Genomic DNA, 12,873 nt, shown 5'->3' on the forward strand with positions numbered 1-12,873 from the left:
AATTTTATTGTCTCACATTACTGAAGGCAGAAGTCCGAGATTAAGGTGTGGGTTGTCGGTTGTGAAGGAGAACCTATTCCCTGCCTGTCTTCTAGCTTCTGGTAGTTTGTTGACAATCTTTGGCATCCTCGGCTTCTACCGCATCACTACATCTCTGTCTTCACCTTCACATGTTCTCCCTGTATGAGTGCCCATGTCCAAATTTCTCCCTTTTCTAAGAATTCTAGTCATATTGGATTAAGGGGCCCATTCTACTCCAGTATGACCTCATTTTAATGAACAACATCCTCAATGACCTTATTTCCGAATAAGGTTACACTCTGAGGTATTGAGGGTCAGGACTTCAACATATGAATTTGAGAAGAGGAGACACAATTCAACTCATAACAGATGGTGAGAGAAACTCTAGGTCCACTAAGAAGCTAGTTCTGTTGTTTAAACAGGCCTGGGGCAGCACTTCACACACTGTAATGTATACACGAATCACCTGAGGATCTTGCTAAAATGCATACTTTGATTCAGTCAGTCTAGGGTGGGTGCTGAGATTCTGTATTTCTAGCCAGTTCCTAGTGATGCTACTGCTGCTATTTTGAATAGCAAGGTCCTGGAGGAATTTCATGACTGTTTATTCTTATTCTTGTTGTTCACATCTATTGTTCTTCTTCCCAGGGGCTTGCTGGTCACCACTTCCTCGCCTGGAACCATATTTCAGGGGTTCAGGACATAGGAATAATCAAATTAACGAAATACACAGGCCTTCCATTTATGTCTAGACCAGGGAAGCTAAAGGGTGTCTGGCACAGAAGTTGTTTTCTAAGCTGTGTCCACAGCCCTCAGCTCATCTGTGTCATATTTCAATCTGTTAGAGCTGTGGTCTGAGTGTGGCCGTGGTGGTCTCTGTGTGGTTTAGTTCCCCTGGGAGCCCACTGATTACAGGACTACTTGAGGATGGGCTAAGTTTTTCTTGGAGTGCTTTAATAAATTAATACCTAGACTGGGGGAAAATATTTTCAGCATATGTAACAAACCAAGTATTAGCATGCAAAACATATAAAGAAATTCTGCAAATCAAATGACTCAATATAAAAATAGCCAAAGGTTATGAAAAGGGAATTCACCTAGGAGGAAACCTTAATGACTAATAAGCATATGAAAATATTTTTGTTCCCATTATAACTAGAGAAATTCAAATTAAAACATTAAAGCATGATCATTTCTTGCTTTCTAGAGGAATAAACATTTAAGACATTAATTGATGGCATAAGTGGGGAGAAATGGGTACTCTCATTCATGGACAGGAATAGAAATTGGAGGTCAATTTTGCATTACTGCTATATCTGAGATATCTAATTCCTACATCTGTGGAATTCCGTTTCCTGGTATCCACTCCACAGAAACACTTACATGGATGCATAAAGAAGCATGTTTAGGGAAATTCATAGAACTATTCATTATTAGCAATAGCAAAAAATTGTTGACATCTAAATGTGCATCAATAACATTTCCTGGCTACTTATAATGTCACAGATCCTGTTATAAGTGCTTTTCATGTGCATAAGAACTCTCTGATGTAGGTACCATCCTAATTCCCATTTTAGAGATGCAGAAACTAAGGCACAGATAGGTTAAGTATCTTGCTCAAGGTCACTCAGCTGGGACAGAGATGAGATGTGAACCCATGTAGTCCAGCTGCATAGGAAAAATCCTGAACTATCTCAACCTACCACATCTAGACAACTAGAACGGGGTGGTCTCCGTGTGTTGATGTGAAGAGATCTCTCAGAAGTATTGATAAATGAAAAAAGCAAGTTGCACAGTGAGTAATATAGTCTAAGACCATCTATGTACAAAAAAAACAAAAAAAACCCTAAACACTTACATACTTTATGGGGACCCATGTATGCATGTAAATCCAGTGAAAAGTTCTAGAAGGTGCCACAACAAACCACTTATTCAGGGTTATCTCTGAAAAGGGAAAGGGAGTGGCTCTGGAGATCATAGGGGTGGTACAAAGAGCGTTTTTACTTTTATTTGCAATCAGGTTTTTTTTTTTTGGGGGGGGAAGGATTAGATGTTAATGTATTATTTTGTAATTAACATTAATTTTAAAACATTAATTCGTGATATCAGTTCTTAGTCCTACACTGACGGCTCTGTTCCCTGAAAAGAAATGAGACATCTACTGCATTCCCTTTTGGACAAATCCTTCCCTTCCTGCTCCCTCTGACATTTGCACAGAGCCATCCTCTGAGCACATTTCCTTTCCTTTGTCATTCTCATCATCATCACTATTTGTTTATCTTTTGTTAAGGTGTTATTTATTAGCCCTGTGATGGTTGCTTATGAATGTTCCTGTTATAATTGAGAAGAATGTGAAAACTTTCGTTTGAGAGAGTCTAGGAGTCTAGTGGCTACTGTATACTTTAAAGTAGCTGATGGAGGGGGAAAGAGAATATTTAGGAAGATCCTTACATTCTTGAAATTATCTATCCTCTGGTAGGTCTAATATAAAATCTTCAATTTTCCTGGCAACTCAAAATGATCTCTTACATCAAGTTCCTCCTGGTTAATCACCTGTCCTCCCATTTCCCTCTACCTGTGCCCAAACCGCTCCTGTAATCAAATGAACATAGACTTTTAAGAAGAAATTGAATTTATAATTGATTTTTATTTATTGAATATGCAGATGTACTAAGTAATGCCTAGAGCATATAGACAGCAGATTTAAATAGTTCCTTTTCATTTTTAGGCTGAAACCAGATGGCCAGTTCTACTTGCTATTGCATCTAGCACATTCTGATTGGCTGACCTGGAAAAGGACATGCTTGCAGCATATCCCAGCCCTGTCCTCTCCTCCTCCACACTTACATCAAAGTCTCACAAAAAAACACTTTCCCCACCAAAAGCATGTTTGTCCTCTAGGATTCAAATTTCAGGGATTCTTTTTCTGCTTGACCTCCAGAATACACTGAAAATTTTTAAAAAAGATATTATATTCTGTGTAACCCCAACAAACACAGCCTTGCTTCTATATTCCTTATGTAGTCATTATAAGGAGGAATTGTAGACCTATGAGAGTGAAAACAATAAAACTTCTAGAAGAAAATATAGGAGAAAAATTTTGTGATCTTGGGTGGGGCAAAGAGTTCCTAGCTACTATATCAAAATCATGATCCTTAAAGGAAAAAAAAAAAACCAGATAAATTGAACTTTATCAAACTTGAAAACTTTTGTGCTTCAAAAGATACCACTAAGACAATGATTAGATAAGCCACACACTGGGAGAAAATATTTGCAAATCGTATATCTGACAAAGGACTTTATGCAGAATACATATAACAAAGTGCTACAAGTTGTAACAAAACAAACAACCCAATTGTAAAATGACAAAATATTTGATAGACATTTTACCAAAAAAGAAATATAAATGGCTAATAAGCATATTAAAATGCTCAATATCATTAGTCTTTTGAGAAATGCAAATTAAAATCAATGATATACTTCTGTACACCTATAGAATGGCCGTAATTAAAAAGACAGACAGACACAAATGTTGGGGAAGATGTGTATGGAGAAACTAGAAACTTCATGCACTGCTGGTGGGAATGTTAAATGGTACAGCTATTCTGGAAGCAGTTAGATAGTTTTTTGTTTTTTTTTTTTTTTTTTAAATTAAACCTTCTATACCACTCAGCAATTCCGCTTCTAGGAATCTGTGCAAGAGAAAATGTAATGTCCGCACAAAGACATGTATACAAATGTTCACAGTAGCATTATTTATAATGACTCCAAACTGGAAACAACCTAAAAGTTCAACTGGCGAGTAGACAACAAAATATTGTGTATCAAATACAGTGGAATGTTACTTAACAAGAAAAAGAAACAAAGTACTGATATTTGCCACAACATGAATGGGCCTCAATAAAAGTGCGAAGTGAAAGAATTCAGATGTAAAAGGTTACATATTGCATGATTCCATTTATATGAAGTGTCTAGAAGAGGCAAATTGATACAGACAGAAGGCAGATCAGAGGTTGCCTAGGGTTGAGGGTGAGAGCAGGGATTAATTGGAAACATGCGTGAGGGAGCTTTTTAGGAGAATGGAAATGCTCTAAAATTAAAGTGTGGTTTTACTCTATAAATTTACTAAAAATGAGTGGATTGTATACTTACAACTGGTGAATTTTATGGTATGCAAATTACACTTCAATAAAGCTGTTTAAAAACAACTAATAGACTGGTGCGGTGGTTCACGCCTTAATCCCAGCACTGTGGGAGGCCAAGGCAGGTGGATCACTTGAGGTCAGGAGTTTGAGACTGGCCTGGCCAACATGGTGAAACCCTGTCTCTACTAAAAATATAAATAAATAAATAAATAAGCCAGGTGTGGTGGCAGGTGCCTGTAGTCCCAGCTACTCAGAAGGCTAAGGCAGGAGAATTGCTTGAACCTGGGAGGCAGAGGTTGCAGTGAGCCAAGATTGTGTCACTGCACTCCAGCCTGGGCGACAGAGTGAGACTCTGTCTCAAATAAATAAATAAATATAAATAAATAAAATAAACACAACTAATAGCATCCCCATGTGCTTGACCTGGGCATGGTCATTTGATCTATCACTCTAATACTATCTTTGTTATTTGCTAGCCACATTAACCAAGACCTTTTGTGCTCAGGGAAGTTCATTTTTCACTTCAGGGATTGACCAGTATTCTGTATCATTTTCAAGACAGAGTACTGAAATAGTAAAGGGCAGATCAGATAACAAAGATGCCTACTCTTTCATACAATGGTTACAATTCCGAGAAAATTCAACTTGCTGGAAAAATAGCTGCCAACCTATATAGTTATTTAAAGAGGTCTGGATAAATGCTGTTGACATTTTTGTAGACAAATACTTCCTTCTCCTCACCCATGGCTGAAACTCTTCTTTCAGATTAATTTGGCCATGTTTACACCCTCCTATCATTGAGAAGGGGGGCTTAGCAAGAAGGATAGAGGAGTCGACACAGATTCTAAGAGGAGCTGGAAGTCATAGATTCGAATTCCAACTCCAATAATCCAATGAAGTAATATGCAACAGGGTCTGTGGATTCATAGAGTTCTCTATGCATATTGGCTGTTATTATTATAATTCAATAATTCTACAGTGTTTTAAAAAAATTTTTAAATGATGGCTTATTTTAAAATCAGAGTCTGTGCTGAATTATTACCAGTACAAATTTATGTTTACCACAATTTCGAATTGAACTTATTATCCTCTCTCCTAAACTTTTAGCTTGCCCACTTGTTTAAAGACCTTTCTTAAGTCCTTGAGGCTAAAATTCATCCCCAAATCTTGCCTATTTGCCTTTTAACATATTCCCCAGGTTCTCTTCTTTGCTCCATGTCATCAGCAGCTGAGCTTATGTCAGCAACCTTTTGTCTTGCTTCTTCCTTTTATTATCCTTCAGATTATGTACCGACCCATCATTTTTTCCTGTCTAAAACATGCAGTGGCTCACTAGCACCTCTTCTTTTACTGTCCAATCTCACCCAATGGGTTCTCATCTCACGTTTCCCCAACATAGATCCCCCTTCTCCAATGAGATTACCCCCTTTCCTGTCCACTCATTCTTGCCTCAATCTTAGTTTATGTGAGGAAGACCCTCACTTATTTTTGAATGTTTTCTTCAAGCATCATCTCAAGACTGTTTTTGTAAATGGTGAATTAGAAGGAGGGTTGTCCTTGGTCCCTCTGTTCTCCTCAATCTGCCCATTTTCATAGACACCCAATGCCCCATGAATCTGGGTTTCCACTGAGGCTTCCCCCAAGTGGGCTTCAAACTGATCCCTTCCCTTGACCAGTCAATCTACATTTCCATTTTCTCGGTTTTCAGATCGTTTAGGAACTTGACTTGATAAACTAATTCATATTATGAAATAAACAAATCCACACATTTGACCCCTGTCACGAATATCTCATTTTAAAATGGGGTAACCTGAGACATAATGCAATAGCCCAACAATTACTAACAATAGAGAATGTGACACAAATGGAAAGGGACATATAATGGAGGTGAGGGGAGTACACAGGAACATTATCCCAAAGTCCTTGACATCACTCTTTGTAAGATCCCACTCACTGTCCCTGCTAAAACGTTCCCTTACCCCTCTGTGATATGTGTCTCAAGTCTTCCCTGGCACAGCATTTCTGGAGGCACACAGATTTAGGAGTTGAAAGACCTGGATCTCAGTCCTGGCTCATCTATTGATTAGATGTGTGACTTTGAGAAAGTCACTCAAACTCTCTGGGCCTCAGTTTTCTCATCTGTACACTGGGGATCATAATATTTAGCTTGTGGAGTGGTTGTGAGGGTCAGATGAAATAAGATATGCAAAGTACCTAACAACAGTGTCTAGCACATAGTAAGAAGTAAATACAGAGGTAACAGATCACCATATGAAGCCCTGCCTTTGACTAGTGCCATGAATGCATGCTGCAGCTCCTCAAACTGTTATCAAAGACAGAGACATCTTTCCTTATGCTTTGTTCAAAATTACAGTGGTTCTCTTATTTGTGTGTGTGTATTTATATATATTTATTTTTCCCCATATCGTTTGATAAGATATTCCATAAGGCTTTTGTCTTTAAATGAAGCATTTTTTTTTAAATAATTAACTTCTAGTTTACTTTTGGTTTTTAGGTAGTGTAAATCTATATAAAAAGTCAAAGCTCAAGAGGTCGCTTAGTCTACCTCAAAATACCATTGCCTAGATTTTTTTTTTTTGACTGAAAAGATCTCTAGTAACATACTACATCAACGTAGACTTTTATGAAGTCAGAGTGCTTCTACATACATTCTTGTTGCAATCTAAATGCTTTCTTCTCTTTTGTGAAAAAGTATTCAATCTTTCTAAATAGATGAGTAATTTAGCCACCAATCTTTTCCTGTGGCAAATGCTAAGTAGGTCTCATATTCTAACCAATATGTAATATGAATCTTTAGGACTGAAAACTAAAGAAATGTTCACTAGTAATATATTATATGCATAGGATGATGTGGTAGTTAACAGCATAATTTTAGGTTCAGTTAGAAGCTCAGCTCTTGCTTTCTTAGAAATCTTGAGCTCCTTTAGCCTTTTTCCTCATCTGAAAATGGGATAATACTTGAACCTACTGCACAGAGTTAAAATGAGGGTAAATGGAAATAATCAATATGAAGTGATTAGCACGGTGTCTGCCACACAGTAAGTTCTTAACTGTTACTCTGTTGATAAAGTTATCATTTTAATAGCCCAGTTGTTCTACTGGTTACTTTCAAATGCATTCTACTTATGGACCTAGAAATTTCCATATTCCAGAGGTCTACAGGAAAAGGCAAGTTATATAAAAGCCTACATTTTTCTGATTCCTTGTTCACTCATTCTGAGGACACTTGAGTTACATCTTTTTAAAAAACTTTTCTTTTTAGTTTTATGGATACATAATTGTACATATTTTGGGGGGTACATGTGATATTTTGATACAAGCCTACAATGTGTAATGATCAAATCAGAGTAACTGGGATTTCCATCACCTGAAACATTTATCATTTCTTTGCATTGGGAATATTCCAAATCCACTTTTCTAGTTATTTTTAAATATATATTATTTTAAAAATTATAGTAAAATATGCATAACATAGAGTTTTCCATCTTAATCATTTTGAAGTGTACAGTTAAGTGGCGTTAAGTACATTGACATGGTTGTGCAACCAACCTCCAAAACTTTTTTTGTCTTGTAAAACTGAAACTCTGTATCCACGAAACACAACCTTCTCGTTCCCTTCTCCCTCCATCCCTTGGCAACCACCATTCTACTTTCTGTCTCTATGAATTTGACTAATACAGGTACCTCATGTAAGTTGCATTATACACTATTGGTCCTTTCATGACTGGTTTATTTTACTTAGCATAATGTCCTCAAGATTCATCCATGTTGCAGCGTGTGTCAGAATTTCCTTCCTATTAAATGCTGAATACTATGCCATTGTGCATATATATCACATTTTGTTTATCAATTTATCTGCCAATGGACACTTGGGTTGCTTCCACTTCTTGGCTAGTGTGAATAATGCTGCTATCAGCATGAGTGTACAAATACTTCCTCAAGACCCTGTTTTCAGTTCTTTTGGGTACATCCCCAGAAGTGGAATTGCTGCATCATATGGTGATTCTATTTTTAATTTTTTGAGGATCTGACATGTTGTTTTCCATAGTGTGAACCACCCTTTTAAGGGTCCTTCTCAAGTTCACACAGAGGCCATGACATGCAGCTTCTACAGCTGTCCCATCTCCTCTCTTGTTCTGCTTACACAGAGACACCTGCTGTGCAGCTACTATGGACCAAAGTTTCCCCTGCCCTATTGCTGACCTTGACGTCTGCCAATATCCTTGACATCTGCCTGATATTCTGTGAGTTAGTGTTGTCTGCACCTTGGGTGGTTTCTCTTGTCACAGCCAAGGCTGCCTGTAACAATTAAGGTTTATTGAGGGACCATTATGTGACAGAGGCTGGGCCAAGTACTTTGCTGCATTATCTCATTTAGTTCTCACCACAACCTGTTAGACTGGGCCAGAATACTGGCTCCTTGGACCAGTGTGGTTCTTACACTTGGATGCACATGAGGTTCAAGAAAAGGAGGAACTTAAAAAATCCCAATGCCCGGCAGAGGCCCCAGGCTAATTAAATCGGAACCTTTGGAAAGTGTTTACAAAGATCAACAGCTGATCCCAATTTATAGCCAGCTTTGAGAAACAGGGATTTTAGATCCTTGTTCAAAGTGTGGTCCGGCAGATTGACACTGGGAGCTGACCAGAAATGCAAACTCTTGAGCAACACCCTAAACCTACTGAATCAGAATCCACATTTTAACAAGAGCCCCCCTGGGTTCCGTATGCACGTTGAAGTTTGAGAAGCACTGCCTTAGACCATAGAACATTTAACTCAGACAAATAAATCCAGCAAAGCAATAAAACTTTCACCTGAGGGTCTCCAAGTGTTTCCTAATCATTAGCTAATTCATCTTCCTAACAGGACACTACACCTATTTTAGAGATGCATAAAGAAAGGCGTATTTGTAATTTTAATTATTTGATTATCTCTCATTGTGGAATATTCTAATTTCCAGGCTGAAACATTATGACTCGTTAAATCATTCCCTCCCTTATAATCCCTAAACCAATTTCTAAAGTAAAAATCAAATGCAGTAAGCAACCAAATGAAGGCAAGACACATCTATAGAGAGAAAAACATTCCTTTTACCCCTGGGGCCAGTTCTTGCCTTTTTTTTTCTGTTGTCTCTTCTGTGTATCCAATAACTACCCAAAATGTTTCCTTTCAGATTTTTTGCAAGCTTTTACCTGTAGAGTCCTATTTGCAGAGCCTCAGCTTCTCCCAAGAATTTAGCACATCACATGTATGTCGATCCTATTTTCTTAGCACTCTCCTAACCTTTCCAGCTTTATACTAAAACAACAAATTAGCATTCACCTTTGCCAAAACCACAAATATTTGTACAATTAAGCAGCAAGCTTTGTAGTTAGAAAGAAGAGAGTTCCTTTGCATTTTGTGGCGCCTAGCAGACATTTTTTGGGGGGTGGGAGGTTGGGCTAGATTAAGTGAGATTAGCAATATCAGATAAATAGGGCCACTGTCAAGACATTTAACAATGCGTTGAAGCATTCTGTGTACGGGATGTATAATTCAACAGCTTTGATATGTGGAAGTTCTCAGTAGCTCCCAGGGAGGTGGCCTGTAGAGAAATTCATCAGTAAGTCATTGGAACAAGAGGTTTTACTGGATTTTAGAAAATTAACAATCAGGGAATATGCCTGAGACAAAACCCGAAGCTCCAGAGGGTAACCAAGGTGAAGGCTTTCTGACCCCAGATCCTATTAGACTTCTTTATTTCCAGGGGTATTGTGAACTAATCTTCTGTAAATGATCTATGCCCACTCTATTCATGGCTGCATTCTGACCAGGCCACCTTTGGTTTCTGGTCCCCTGGCCAGTCACAATGCAAAAACAGGCCAGAGTTCAATGGAAGCCAGATCCCATGCCTGGAGCAGATACGGTGTGTAGCATCAGTTTCCTATTCTCATTCCAACAGTAACTGTTTGGTTGCCTCGTTCTTTTTGGAGAGATGGAGTGTATTATCCTTAAGATGAATGTCTCTATTTTAAAACAGGTCTTTGTGAACAAAACCTCACCTCTTTTGAAGGGAAAGCACAGAGGGGAGGCTGGAGCAGAGTAGAAGTTTGAGTGGAGGAGAAGAGTATATTTACCGTTAGCTGTGCCTTTGGAGGTAAGAACCTATTTGAAATACAGTCCAAAGTCTAAACGGCATGCATAGTTGTATTTAGAGGACTCTGGTGTCATAGTTTACTTGGGCCAGAGGCAAAGATGTCCATGTAACAACATATGGAAATGGAAAAAGGAAAAAATTCAACCAAAGAGAAGAATTTTGAAATTTGAATGCAAGTCAGCCAGGCCCATCCTGAAATATCATCAGGCTTGCAAGCTTTAGAGAACAAGGTTGTTCAGTTTACTTTGACCAGCCAGAGTGAGCACAATCCACCTCTATTTCTTTTAGTCCTCACCAATCTTTCAGACTCTCTTCATTACCAAAAGAAAGGAATGGGAGTTTTCTTCCCACAGTAAAAACATTCAGATTCCCCAATGGACAGCTGGTGGGAATCCGATTGGTATTTCCCAAGCCTCCTTTGCTTAGCAAACTTGGTGACAATCCTTTATTCCTGGAGGAAGAGAAACCATTGCATTAAGGATTTTCTTAAGGATTTCTCATGACAATCTAGTACAGGTTTTCATGAAAATAGTGCTTGTGGGTTTTCTAATAGCCCCTAATTTTAAAATATTCAATAACAAGGGAATATAGGAAGAGCAAAATAGTCTCCCCTGATGTATTTGAAATCACCCTTCCCCTTCTTTTCAATGACTTGGCCACTGCTAATCAACTATGCTGTGTACCTGATGGCTCTTTCCCCAAGGTGAGCTTGTGTCTCAGCTGGTTCCTTACCTGTCTTCCAGGAAGATCTTCTATCTTCTGATACAATAAACCCTGGCAGTACACACCACCAGTCGCCTAGAATGTCTAGCCTTTTAAAATTTCTAGTTGTGAGCAGAGCTTCAACTCCAGCTGGGACTCCCCAGTGCTTATCCAATGTAGAAACCAAAGAATCCAGTGGGCTGGACCCCAAGTATGCATACCTGCATGATCACAGATGACTGTATCAGGCATTCTCCAGGGAATAAATATGACAGTATTAGTAAAAGACTCATAGCCAACATTTCTTGAATCCTTAATACATACCAGTTTGATTACAGGTGTATTGAATTCATTGATTACAAGTGTATCGTATATTTAACCTCATAGAAATTAAGTGGTTATTATTCTTGCTTTTTAATAAGGGGGAAACTGAGGTATAGAGAAGCTAAACAACTTGCTCAAGGTCTCACCACCAGGAAGTGGCAGGGCTAGGATTTGAACCAACTACTTCAGAACCGGAGCCTGCCCTTTAATCAGTGTGATATTCTGAGGAAAATCAAACATGTTATTTCAGATAATTGAAACAATTATACCTAAGTCCATTAACCCTGAAAATGGAGATTCCCCACTTTTTCCAAGGCTTTCAGCAAATTCCTAGAAGCAGTAGTCTCTGAGCAGTCCCTCAGTAGGTTGTCACAGGTGCTGAGTTTCACATGCAGCACCCATCATATTAGATGTGTGTGACAGAAGCCAAATTCAATGCTCTACAGTGATAGAAATATCCTTTCAAAAGGGAAGTACATCTCTCCCTAAGAGTCCTAAACCTTTATAAGGATTCTTCCTTATGTCATCACAAGGAGATTAGCAGTGAATGTCCCACTGCTTTTTGTATCACTAGAAGGGAAAACTTTGCTGTAAAATAGTCGCTCTCTCCTCAGTGGCACACTCCTATGCTGCTTGTACATTTCCTGCTTCCCACAATTCATGGTAGAGCCCCTAAGTGCTTGGCAAAATTGTCCAAACATTGCAGTCATCCCTAATACCTGCAAAACAGCTAAAGAATAGAAAAGATCTATATAACTGACAGATTTGAGAGCAAAAAAGGTTACAGTCCTTTTTTGTTTGTTTTGTTTTAAATAAATCAAATTAAATCTGGGTCTAGCTATCACTTAGAATTATGATAGATCCATCAATGGTTAATTTTCCGTTTCAAGGGCCGTCTTCCCCTATCTTTGCTTATATAATGTCTTAGTGGTTTACACAATTCAGAGTACTAAAGGAGGATTTAGGTTCTCAGGCCACAGTGTAGTTTTTTGCTCAAGCCTGAATGGATTATTTAAAATTCCAGCTCTGTTGTCATTCCGCTCCTTGCATACCAAGTTTAGCCTCTGCAACCTTTCAGGCCATGGTGCCTGAAAGCTCAGCCTACATGGGTACCATGCAGTCAACCTCATGTGGTGAGTCACATGACCATCCAGTTTCTGCCCCTTGTATTACTCACCATTTTCTATCTTCCTTGCAGTCTCTAGAGTCATCCAGAGTCAGGCTAATGTTCTTGTTAGTGTTTGGAATATACAGCCTCCTGTATGGCAGGATGGCAGAAACAGCCTGATGGAGCTTCTGTCTATTCACGTTGCTCTTTCTCCAGACACAACCCTGCCCGCAGCACGGCTGGTTAAATGAACATAAGCTTCAGGGGCTATGCTCCTTGAACCACTCAACTCAACCCCAGCTTTTCCTAATCTCAGGGTGATTTCCCCCAGGGACCTTCTTGCCTGACTCTAGGACCTAGAGTCACTAGTCAACATCTTTTCTAATCACTTTGTATGTTTTAAGTCCCTTAATCCG

The 12,873-nt window shown here is 38.7% G+C and overlaps 1 long non-coding RNA gene across 1 annotated transcript in view; it reads left to right on the forward strand.

Moving 5' to 3' along the window:
• The window catches only part of LOC129491356 (uncharacterized), a 219,412-nt gene that overhangs the window by 181,288 nt on the left and 25,251 nt on the right, over positions 1-12,873 (forward strand). Inside the window, exon 2 of the long non-coding RNA XR_008660526.2 lies at positions 10,207-10,323. This is a non-coding gene — a long non-coding RNA (uncharacterized lncRNA). The remainder of the gene's footprint in view (positions 1-10,206; positions 10,324-12,873) is intronic.

Source organism: Symphalangus syndactylus, chromosome 10, assembly GCF_028878055.3.
Source record: "Symphalangus syndactylus isolate Jambi chromosome 10, NHGRI_mSymSyn1-v2.1_pri, whole genome shotgun sequence".
In the NCBI taxonomy this organism is placed as follows: Eukaryota; Metazoa; Chordata; class Mammalia; order Primates; family Hylobatidae; genus Symphalangus; species Symphalangus syndactylus.